The sequence below is a fragment of the Herpailurus yagouaroundi genome, unplaced genomic scaffold, assembly GCF_014898765.1.
Source record: "Herpailurus yagouaroundi ecotype Mexico unplaced genomic scaffold, PumYag 139, whole genome shotgun sequence".
Taxonomy (NCBI): domain Eukaryota; kingdom Metazoa; phylum Chordata; class Mammalia; order Carnivora; family Felidae; genus Herpailurus; species Herpailurus yagouaroundi.
Genome location: NW_024412394.1, coordinates 25,787,403 through 25,797,654, shown reverse-complemented (window position 1 = coordinate 25,797,654; position 10,252 = coordinate 25,787,403). Strand labels below are relative to the sequence as shown.

The 10,252-nt window shown below is 39.3% G+C and overlaps 2 long non-coding RNA genes across 2 annotated transcripts in view; one reads left to right on the top strand and one right to left on the bottom strand.

Annotated features, from left to right (window-relative positions):
- LOC121029127 (uncharacterized) overlaps positions 1 to 1,453 on the bottom strand; it is a 13,446-nt gene extending 11,993 nt beyond the window's left edge. Inside the window, exon 1 of the long non-coding RNA XR_005789604.1 lies at positions 1,345 to 1,453. This is a non-coding gene — a long non-coding RNA (uncharacterized LOC121029127). The remainder of the gene's footprint in view (positions 1 to 1,344) is intronic.
- Positions 1,437 to 8,221, top strand: LOC121029128 (uncharacterized). Its single transcript, XR_005789605.1, has 3 exons — positions 1,437 to 1,545; positions 7,424 to 7,528; positions 7,647 to 8,221. It is a non-coding gene; the product is annotated as an uncharacterized LOC121029128 (long non-coding RNA).
- Positions 8,222 to 10,252: the final 2,031 nt, after the last annotated feature.

The following is a 10,252-nucleotide window of genomic DNA, read 5'->3' as shown; positions in this document are numbered from 1 at the left end:
AAAAAAAAAGAAAAGATCTTTAAAATATGATCACACCACTACTTTGCTATATCAGGAATGTTTTCAGCTGCAAATAATAGAAAAATCTAAAGTTACTTAAAAATAGTGCTTTTTTTTTCTCACATGAGACAAAGTCTGGCAGGCAGCAGACTTCAGGGCTGTCCAATGACTCAATAAGTTCATCAAGGATACATCTTGTTTGCATTTTTTTATTCAGCTACACATAGCATGTTTGCTTGTTGCTTCATAGTCTTAAAATAGCTGCCACAACTCCAGGCATCACTTCTACACTGAAGGCGAGAAGAGGGAAGGGGCAGTGACAGTAAGCTCTCCTTTCTAGTTTTCTGCTTTAAAAAGAAGCAAAACTCTTACAGAAGCCTTCTATCATATCCACTTGCCAGAATATAGTTTCACACCCACCCTGAAACCAATCACTGGTGAAGGGGCATAGCATTACCATGATTGGCTAAAACCAATCATGGAGGAGGAAGAAGGTTCCAGGGAATCAACAATCCCTACATAAAGGGATTTTATGTGCACTGATTACCAAAACACAAAATTGGAAAGAAGAAAGGAAGAATGTTGTTCTGCATGGAGAGATATTCTTTCCATCCTTTGCCCATCTGATTCCTTCTCACTCTTTAGGTCTCTATTTTTTTATTTTATTTTATTTTTAAGTATATTTACTTTTGAGAGAGAGAGAGAGACAGAGAGAGAGACAGAGAGAGGCAGAGAGAGCACAAGTGAGGGAGGGGCAGAGAGAGAGGGAAACACAGAATCCGAAGAAGGCTCCAGGCTCTTAGCTGTCAGCACAGCCTGACGTGGGGTTTGAACCCACTAACCGTGAGATCATGACCTGAGCTGAAGTCAGATGCTTAACTGACTGAGCCACCTAGGCGCCCTAAACCAGAACTTATTTATCTTTGGATGTGGCAAGAAAAACAAAACAAAACAAAACAAAAACCAGAAACAATATGTGCACAAAGGAGATTCATTTGACTTTTACACGTTAAAAAAAAATACAGCCCTAAAAGAATATAGGATATGGGAAAGAAACTCTAAGGATGTTATATTTAATGTGAAAATTTTGATAAAGTGTGTGTTTTAGGTAGGACCTGATAATAAATTATTTAATGAATTAATGTAAACTCAGTGTAAACCAGAGAAGTCCCGAATGACCTTTTGGTATACTGCTTCTATCCCGTTTGCTTTCTCCGTACGTCTCGGTTACCCTACAATCTTCCCAGCATTACTCAATCCAAAACCACTTTTCATTGTTGGGAAGAGTTTCCCATAAAGTCCCCCAATTAATTCCTGTTTTCTTTCATTCCCTGCCCACATTACCTCTTGTAAATGAGCAGTTATCTCAGAGCTGGAACAGTGGGAGGGGGAGAAACCGCAGGAATGCATTGCTCCGCTGTCCTGCCCGGTTTCAGCCAACGTGTCCTCTGCCAGTGATGAGACTACAGGCTTGGGGATTTGGGCTTCGTTCACTTCTGCAAAAAACCTTGAGTGAAGGCCTACTGCTTGCAGGACATTTTATAGGTAAAGATTACAGAATGAGACTGACCCCGACCCTGCTTTCATAGAGTTTATATTCCAGGGGGAGCAAATAGAAAATACACACAATGTAGAGGTAAGCCATGGGAAGGATGAATGCTGTGTTGCCCAAGACAATAAAAGATGAGATAAAGAGCGATGGGGTTTGAGTGGGGGTGGCTTTAGTTTGTGCTGCCAGGTAGGGTCGGCTGCTCAGACTGGGTTTCCTGTTAACTGAAATCTGCATGACAGTGAGCCAGATCAGGCTTTGACCTGCTTGCGGGTCTATTTAGGGGAGAAACCACTGGCAAGTCCCTAAAACTCTGTCTCAGTTTTTTCTTCTCCAAACCAAGAAACATAATGACTTTTATAAAACTGTGAAGAACAATGAAATAATTTGTCAAATAACCTTGTATATGAGTTCAGTTACTGAATTTAGAATGTATGTTAATTACCTCACTAAACACAATTCCCACAAAATATAAAGGGCTATGCAAAGGTCTGTTGTTGTGGTTCTTCTTATTGTTAAGCTCCCTCCCCTTTCTTCCAGGTCAGGTTCCTTTCCTAAGATGGCTTCCAGGGAATGTTCTGAACATTACTTAAGCTGAATGTGAAAAAAATGGCACGCCTGCTCATTTTCCCTTTTTGCTTTTCCCATTCCAACTTTCTCTCAGTGTTAGGTAATACTATATAACTTTCTGACATTCCAGCCCTGAATTTTTGTTGTAACCTTTGAATCATTGTTCTCCTTGAGTCTTAGCATCCATGTGGATGCTCAAAGTACTCTCAGATCCTCTATTTGGCCAAGGGCAGAACAAAACTGCATGGGTTCTTTATGCAACCACTTCCTGCCTGGGTGATGTTAAATTACTTATCCTTGTGTGTTTCATCTATAAAGTGGGAATAAGGATAGTACCTACCTCACAGGATTGTTATTGTAAAGAGTAAATGGTTTATTACCTCAAAAGCACTTCAAATAGTAAGTGTTTCATAAAGGTTGCTTATTTTATAACCCACTTCCTGACTCTATCCATTTTTTCTAATCTGCCTTATCCAGGCTTTTGCTATCTCACTTTAAGCTGTTGCTATCCCTTGCATATAGCCACTCCACACAACCATATGCAAAATTGTCTTAATTGCCTATTATTCCTTCCTTCCTTCCTTCCACAAATATTTGTAAAGCACTTACTATGTGAATGTCATTGTACTAAGTGCTATGGCAGATTCCTAAAATAGAAAACATGGTCCTTCATTGGTAAGGTCAGAATCTAGCTGAGGGAGGGGTTCATATACATGTAAAATGCCAAACAACAATATGTGTCAAATAGCCATGAAATGAATATAAGGGCAGTCACATAACATTACCTACTTTGTGTTTCCTACTTTGCAAATATGCATGCAATCCTTTATTGGCTTAATAATTTACATGCATGTTCTCAGGTGTATGCAGTATTTATTTGATTTTCCCTTTGATCCTTATATTAATCCTCTCACACTCAAGTACCCTTGACAAGAGGGAGAAGATCTACACCAGAGTTGTTAGTGCATAAGCTCCAGGGGCTCTGCTCTGCTCCTTGCTAACTGTGAGATGTTGGGAAAGTAGCCCAGTTTCTCTGAACCTGATTTCCTCTCTATGGAATGGGGATAAAATGTTGATGTGGGTTGATATGAAGATTGAATGATATAATCCATGTAAATTCTTAATGCCAAGCCTGGTATTTGTAAGTGCTTGATAAACACAAGCTATACTCATAACTGTTTTTTATAGAACTTACAATAAGTGAAAATTCGGTATAGTTCACATGGTGCCTAGTACAGTGCTTTGTAAAATAGTAGACAATGAATTCATTTTGTTATTTATATAGGTTATCAACCATGCAAACTCTGCCTTCACCCTCAAAAGCTTAAAGTGCCCTTTTAATATTTACTAAAATAAGAAGAAAACTAGTAAATATAGGAATTATTGATATTGAAACCAGTAGCCATTGTTCTCTTTGCAAGTATCTTGTTTCAGATCATTGTTCTACTGATATTAACAAATACAATGGAATGTCAAGTATTTGTTACCAGACTCTAAGTGAAATAATAAACTAACTTATCAGACTGTATAACATTTAAAAAGATAAAGCAAGGTAAAAGTTTTTGCCTATAACACAGGTTTTCTATAGAAGCAGAGCAGAAGAGGGGTGCCAGGGTGGCTCAGTTGGTTAAGTCTCCAACTCTTGATCTCAGCTCAGGTCTTCATCTCAGAGTCATGTGTTCAAGCCTCACATTGGACTCCATGCTGGCCTGGAACCTACTTATCAAACAATAAACTTTGTGGGGTGCCTGGGTGGCTCATTCGGTTGAACATCCAACTCTTCATTTTGGGTCAGGTCACGAACCCAGGGTCATGGGATTGAACCCTGCTGTCAGGCTCTGTGCTAAGCATGGAGTCGGCTTGGGATTCTCTCTCTGTCTCTCTCTCTCTCTCCCTCTCTCTCTTCCCACCTCTCTCCCCCTCTGCCTCTCTCCATCTACCCCTCCCCATAAAAAAAAAAAAAAAAGAAGTAGACCAGAAGATTTAAAATTTCTCCAATACTATTTCTTTTTAGAAATTAGATGATGGGCCTTTCAGTAATTGGTGGGATGCCAATCCTCAAATAACTTCAAATGTGGATCTATAATTAAAATCAGAAATTTGAACCATAGAAACATATGTTCTTGATATGTTCTACTATTTCTCTTCATTTTGATTGTTTTATTATTCTCTTCATATGATTGTTTTACTCCCCTATTGCTTTCATATATATATTCTGCTTACACTACAAATTTTACATTGAGTTTTAGTGAATACATAGAATCGATAATGATAAATTGCTATAGGCTGCTGCTTTGGGGGTAAATATAGGGATCCAAGGAAACATGGAGATGATTTCTTCACTCTCCCTACTCCAAGGGAGGCTGAAATGTAATGGCTCAACTTTTCCATCATTGGAAATTCAATCCGCCTCTGAAAAGCAATTTTGGTTTTATAAAGCCACAGTTTATAGAACTTCAGATATCATTCCCAGGGGCCATTTGAAAATGAATCATCAAAGAACTGATATTTGAATCAGAAAGAATGATCATTCATGAAGCTCAGGCACGTCAGGCCAGCAGGCTCATGATCTTGCTTTACAAGAAACAGAGGGCAGAAAGAGATGGCTGAGGGGTTCATGTCGTACAGGCAAGGTCAAGGGTGGAGTCTCCCTCTCTGGGCAGGAGTTGCCTTCCTCAAGAGAGACCTGAGATTGGATGCACAGAATGATTTAGTGTCCCAGGGCATGGCCTGAACGCTTCCACACTTGGATTAAATACCAGAAGCCAAGTTACTAGACTGAAAACCGGGAGGGTGCTATAGAGCTGCCAACCCCAAACGACCAGGGTTGAAATCTAAAGAATATTTCTCCCATCCACTGTGAAGCGCTGTGAAAAAAAGAGGCGGGGAAAAAGGGTTTTGTAGCTGAATCAGACTGCTGATTGCATTTTACTAAAGTTGGGTAAGAAATGTATATTCTGTAAAATCATTGCTTTCTACACTTTTGCATTTCCTTTACTTCCCCTTAGTTTTATAATGGAAACACTTTTTTACTTAAACTCACGGGGAGTCTTTGTGACTTCATTTTCCTGAGACTCACTTCTGTTGAAGCCACCAACCAAAGTGGATATTTGGAAAAAAAAATAATGTGATGACAAAAGTTTTCTCATCAAACCTGGAGAGGTTGAAAAGGAGTTTGGGAGAAGAAAGAGAAGCCCAGAAGACATTGGAGAAATTAAGAGTGCATCATAAATGTAACCCAAAGCAGAATATTCGGTAAAACGTGAGGTTCAAAGCCAAATCAGCACGTCAGGCAAAAATGACACTTCTTTCTTGGCTTTACGAGACAGAATCCTAAGGCCACATACCTTCAAACACCTTTAAAACCACAATCATTTCTCACAAGTAGTCGGCCTGAAGTGTGATCTTCAAGCTGTATTTAGACATAAAACTCAAGTCACTAAACCTGTGTGTTTACTGAACTTTTTATAGATGTGTATTTACTGGGCAACCATTGATATTGTCTTCTGTGTGGTTGCCTTAAATGTCAAGGCTGTTGGTGCTGCAAGAGCCCTCCTGCCTCAGCAGGGCTGTGTGCAAACCCACTAGCGTTAATAAAAAGGCAAAGTTCTTGGGGAACAAAGCTAGGATAGTAAAATGTCCTTTTAATGCACAAACCCTGTCAGAACTCTGTCTGCCTCGGTGCTGAGCTTGCTAATAGCTTCAAACATGTAACACCAGTTAATCACACAATTGTTGGGAGATGCAAAGTCACTGTATAATTACTGACGTTTTCAAAGGAATTAGCATGTAGTTACTATGAACAACATGTTCTATTTTGTGGAAACTATGCAATTAACTTGTCTTAGGCTAATAAATTAAGTGTAGCATAAGCCCATATAACAGCTGCTTGAAAGGAGGGACTGGCTGGCGATGCGTTTATTGAGATCACTTTGAACTCACTCGCCTCTGTACTCAATGCAGAGATAGGTGTGTCCTGCTTTAGGGAAGTTAGACACAGGCCCACATCCACTCAACAGCTATTTTGGGAAGTTTGAACACACTTGGTCAGGGGAGAGAAGGTGAGGTTGGAATGAAGAGGGAGGAAAATGTAGCAAAATGATGTTAAAGTGTTAGACACTAACTTGGAGTTGACATGGAACAGGACCTATACCGTGAGTAAATTCAGAAACTCATGTTAAAGGCCATTTATCAGGGACACATCTATTGCAATTGGAAAGGCGTTCTCGTACCGTGCTCAGGAGGTTTCGGATTATTCACAATGAGGTAAAAAGCAGGTTAGCTCCTCTTTTATGTCTTATGCCCATTCAGATTGAATAATAATTGGCCTAGATTTGGTTGAAAAAGAGGAGATAGTCCTCAAATTCATTTTTCAGTGGAGGGTTTGAGAGGGTTCTGAAGGAATTTATTGGTCACTTTTGGGCCTGTTTTAGAATTCAGTGTTGATGTGTTTTCAGGAAAAGATCTAGTGTCTCCCACTTTTGGTAGGAATTGCTGGAAGCAGACGGCTGACTTTGCAGTGCTCAGCCCTGAAATGTCCAGGCCTAGAATTCTGAGCTCTCTCAGCTTCCAGCCAGGGGCACTCTGCTGGCATGTTAATGTCAGAGAGGAGGAGGGGCCCCTCTGCATGTGACAAAGTTCCTGACTCTGGTTGGGGTATAGTTAAAGGTTAGGCTTAATAACTGGATGGAAGAATTTTCTTTCCCTATATTGCTTCTTGACTGGAAATCCTATGATTATATACCTTATCTCAACATCTGCCAGCAACCTCTCTCTAGGAAATGGTCTGTCGTGGAGGTGGGTATCCTACATTTTTATTTAGAAATTGCCCCTTCTTAACTTTCCTCCGACTGCCTACCGTCAACCTTACACAGATTACTAGTGAAAGCAGATGGGGAAAAGGTACGACTTGCTGTCTAACTGCAAGTGAGAGAGGCCGTATACTCTTCAGGCAGCTGTGTGAAGACTTCACATCATGTATTTTACTTTTGGTTGAACCTTCTGCACATGTGTTGGAGTATTTTCCTATGTAACAGAGCATATGCAACAAAGGGTCATATCAAGGTTTTCCACTGAGGTGAAACCCAGTGGCTAGTGCAACAGTAAAAGGGACTGTAGGTCAGGTGGTATTTTCTTGATTATTTTTATATTTTAAAAGTAAAATATAGGCTTAGTTTTTGAATTAAAGAGAAATGTTAATTCCTGGCTAGTTAGACATACTTGCAGCAGAATCTTAAATTGTGTAAATATGGTAAATAAAGTTCTTGTCTTTTTTTTAAAGATTATTTTTTTTTTATTTTTAAGGAATCTCTGTACCTAACATGGGGCTCGAACTCACTACACAAGAATCTCACGCTCCACTGGCTGAGCCAGCCAGGCGCTCCAAAGCTTTCAGCCTTCAAGCAGAATGTAACTATTGAATACGTTCTATGAAAAATTAATTTTGTAGCGCAAGATACTCATTTGGATTAAACTATTCTATGAATTGTTTTTATAATCCATTTTCATTCCTGAATTTGTTATTCAGGTGTCCACCCTCTGCTTTTTTAAAGTTTGCCTTATGCCGCTTCACTTTCACGAAAGATCTACATTGGTACCTGTTTTTGCTAACTGAAAGAAATCTAAAGAGGATTTTCACTTTTCCAAAAAAAAGGGTGCAAAGCAAAAATTGCTTTCAGCGTTTGTTTTGCAGTCAATGGTTATAGAGGCAGCGCGAACCCCAACAGCGAGAGTGGCCTTGCTAAGCTCTTTCCCTGGAACGACACCCAGCATCTTTGCATCAAGCCACCATAGCTCTGAACTCTGTCTGTGAGCATCCACACTCTATCTCGACTTACTGTGTGTATCTACTAGCAAGACGTGTCCCAAGGTTTCAGAAAAGCCTCAGAGATTATTTTTTTGTGTCTGGGAACACTTGGAAAAATTTCCGTATAAATTAATGGTAATCGCTTCTTCAGTTTATGCCATTTCAGCCTACAAAAGCGCTCATTAGGCATGCTCTGTTTTCAAATACTGGGCGAAACCTGTATTGTATTTTATTTTTTTAACGTTTATTTATTTTTTGAGAGATACAGAGACAGAGTATGAGTGGGGGAAGGGCAGAGAGAGTGGGAGACACAGAATCTGAAGCAGGCTCCAGGCTCCCAGCTGTCAACACAGAGCCCGATGCCGGGCTCCAACTCACTAACCGTGAGATCATGACCTGAGCCGAAGTCGGACGCTTAACCGACTGAGCCACCCAGGCACCCCTGTAAAACCTGTATTTTAAAAATGATTCAAAGACACGCATTTTTGTTGAGTGGTATGTCAACATTATTTTAATGACTCTTAGCAAAAAATTAAAAATAATATTACCTACTCTAGTATCTGTTACATTTATTTGCTATCTTCTTTTAGTTCAAAATTGAAAGAGAATTCATCTCCAAGAGACTTCTTAAAAGGTTTTTGTCATTAATAAAAACAAAAATGATTTCATCTGTTCAAAGTTTTGTCAAGATTTAATACTCCGAATTTCTACCAATTTATTTGCTTTCTTTATTGCACAAGAGTCTTTTTGAATAAGAAAAAGGGAAATTCATGTCTCAATTCACTTATATTCTCATATTTCTTTTGACATTATTGAGAAAAGAAAGATGCAAGGAGCTTCTTGTTCAGAGAAGCTGGAAACAGATGAATTTCCTTTTATGGTGAGTGCTCAAAGGATGATTGAGTAAAGAGGTGCTGGCAATGGCCTCTTGCTCATCAAGCATGGAACAGTTTTGAGTAGCCCAGGAATGGAACTGGACAGACTTCAATTCTGCTTCCTACTTCCTGTAGCATGTTGGGCAAGTACCCAGCACCCCTGACCCTCCCTTTTTTTACTTGCAGTAGTAGGATAGTACTTAACTCATCAAGTAGTTCTGAAAATTAAGCTAAATGATATACTATATCTAGAGAACTTATTAGATCTTATCATTTTTGACAATAGGTGAATATAATCAAAAGCAAGCTTCTAGACCCTTCCCTAAGAAGAAATTATTTTCTGCTTAGGTTATTTATAATTATCAGTTTATCTTGTTAGAAAAGCAGCTGGATATTATTAATGTGGATAATCCTTCCTATAGCACAGTTTGGTTAGCTGCTGGGAAAATTTAAGGATAATAAGAGTATTTAGAGTTCATAAGATTCAGTGCGTTCAAAGCCGGTAGATTAAAAAAAAAAAGTGTCCCTCAAGCCTTTCTATTTTCTCCAACATGAAGAATTGTGCATATTCTTGGTGACCATCTTAGGCAGAAAAAGTCAACTAGCAGAAAATATCATAGAAACACATCATACCCTCTTAGGGCACATGTGTGTAAGTTTTGTAATTATAAAAATAATAAAATATTTTTACTTAGGTAATACTTGCATCCATTTATCCCTTCTTTGGGATCATGTCTTATTAACTTTTGTGTAATAATAATGATTATCAATATTAATATTCTTGCTGAGGGGCGCCTGGGTGGCTCAGTCACTTCGGCGTCCAACTTTGGCCCAGGTCAGGATCTCATGTTCGTGGGTTCAAGCCCTGCATTGGGCTCTGTGCTGACAGCTCAGAGCCTGGAGCCTGCTTTGAATTCTGTGTCTCCCTGTCTTTCTGCCCCTTCCCTACTCACACTCTGTCTCTCTCTGTCTCTCAAAAATAAATATTGAAAAAAAAATTAAAAAAATTATTCCTGCTGAATTAAATAAATGAGTAAGTAGGTAAATGGGTACAGAGGTGAATACTATCCTCTAAGGCCACCCTTAGACATATTTCCTATTAACAGAAACAATGCAATTTGCCTCCACACCTTAGTGACTAATTAAAAATACCAGTTTTCCTCTGTCTCCACTAATGCCAGGAAGAACTATCTTTTATTTATTCATACCTGTATGATCCCTTCTATCATTGCCTGATAAGGGGGGGGGGCTGGTAATTATAAAACATCAATCACTGTGATGTACAGTACAGTGATGGTTTTCACCAGTTTTTTTTTGTTTGTTTGTTTTTATATGGAGGATGAGGTTTTGAGGATGTTTAGAGGCCAAGGGGGAGGGGGACAGAATCTAATGCAGGGAAGGTGAAGGCAAGGGGGCTTTGGAGAAGTCCCAGCTCATGACAGCATCACCTCA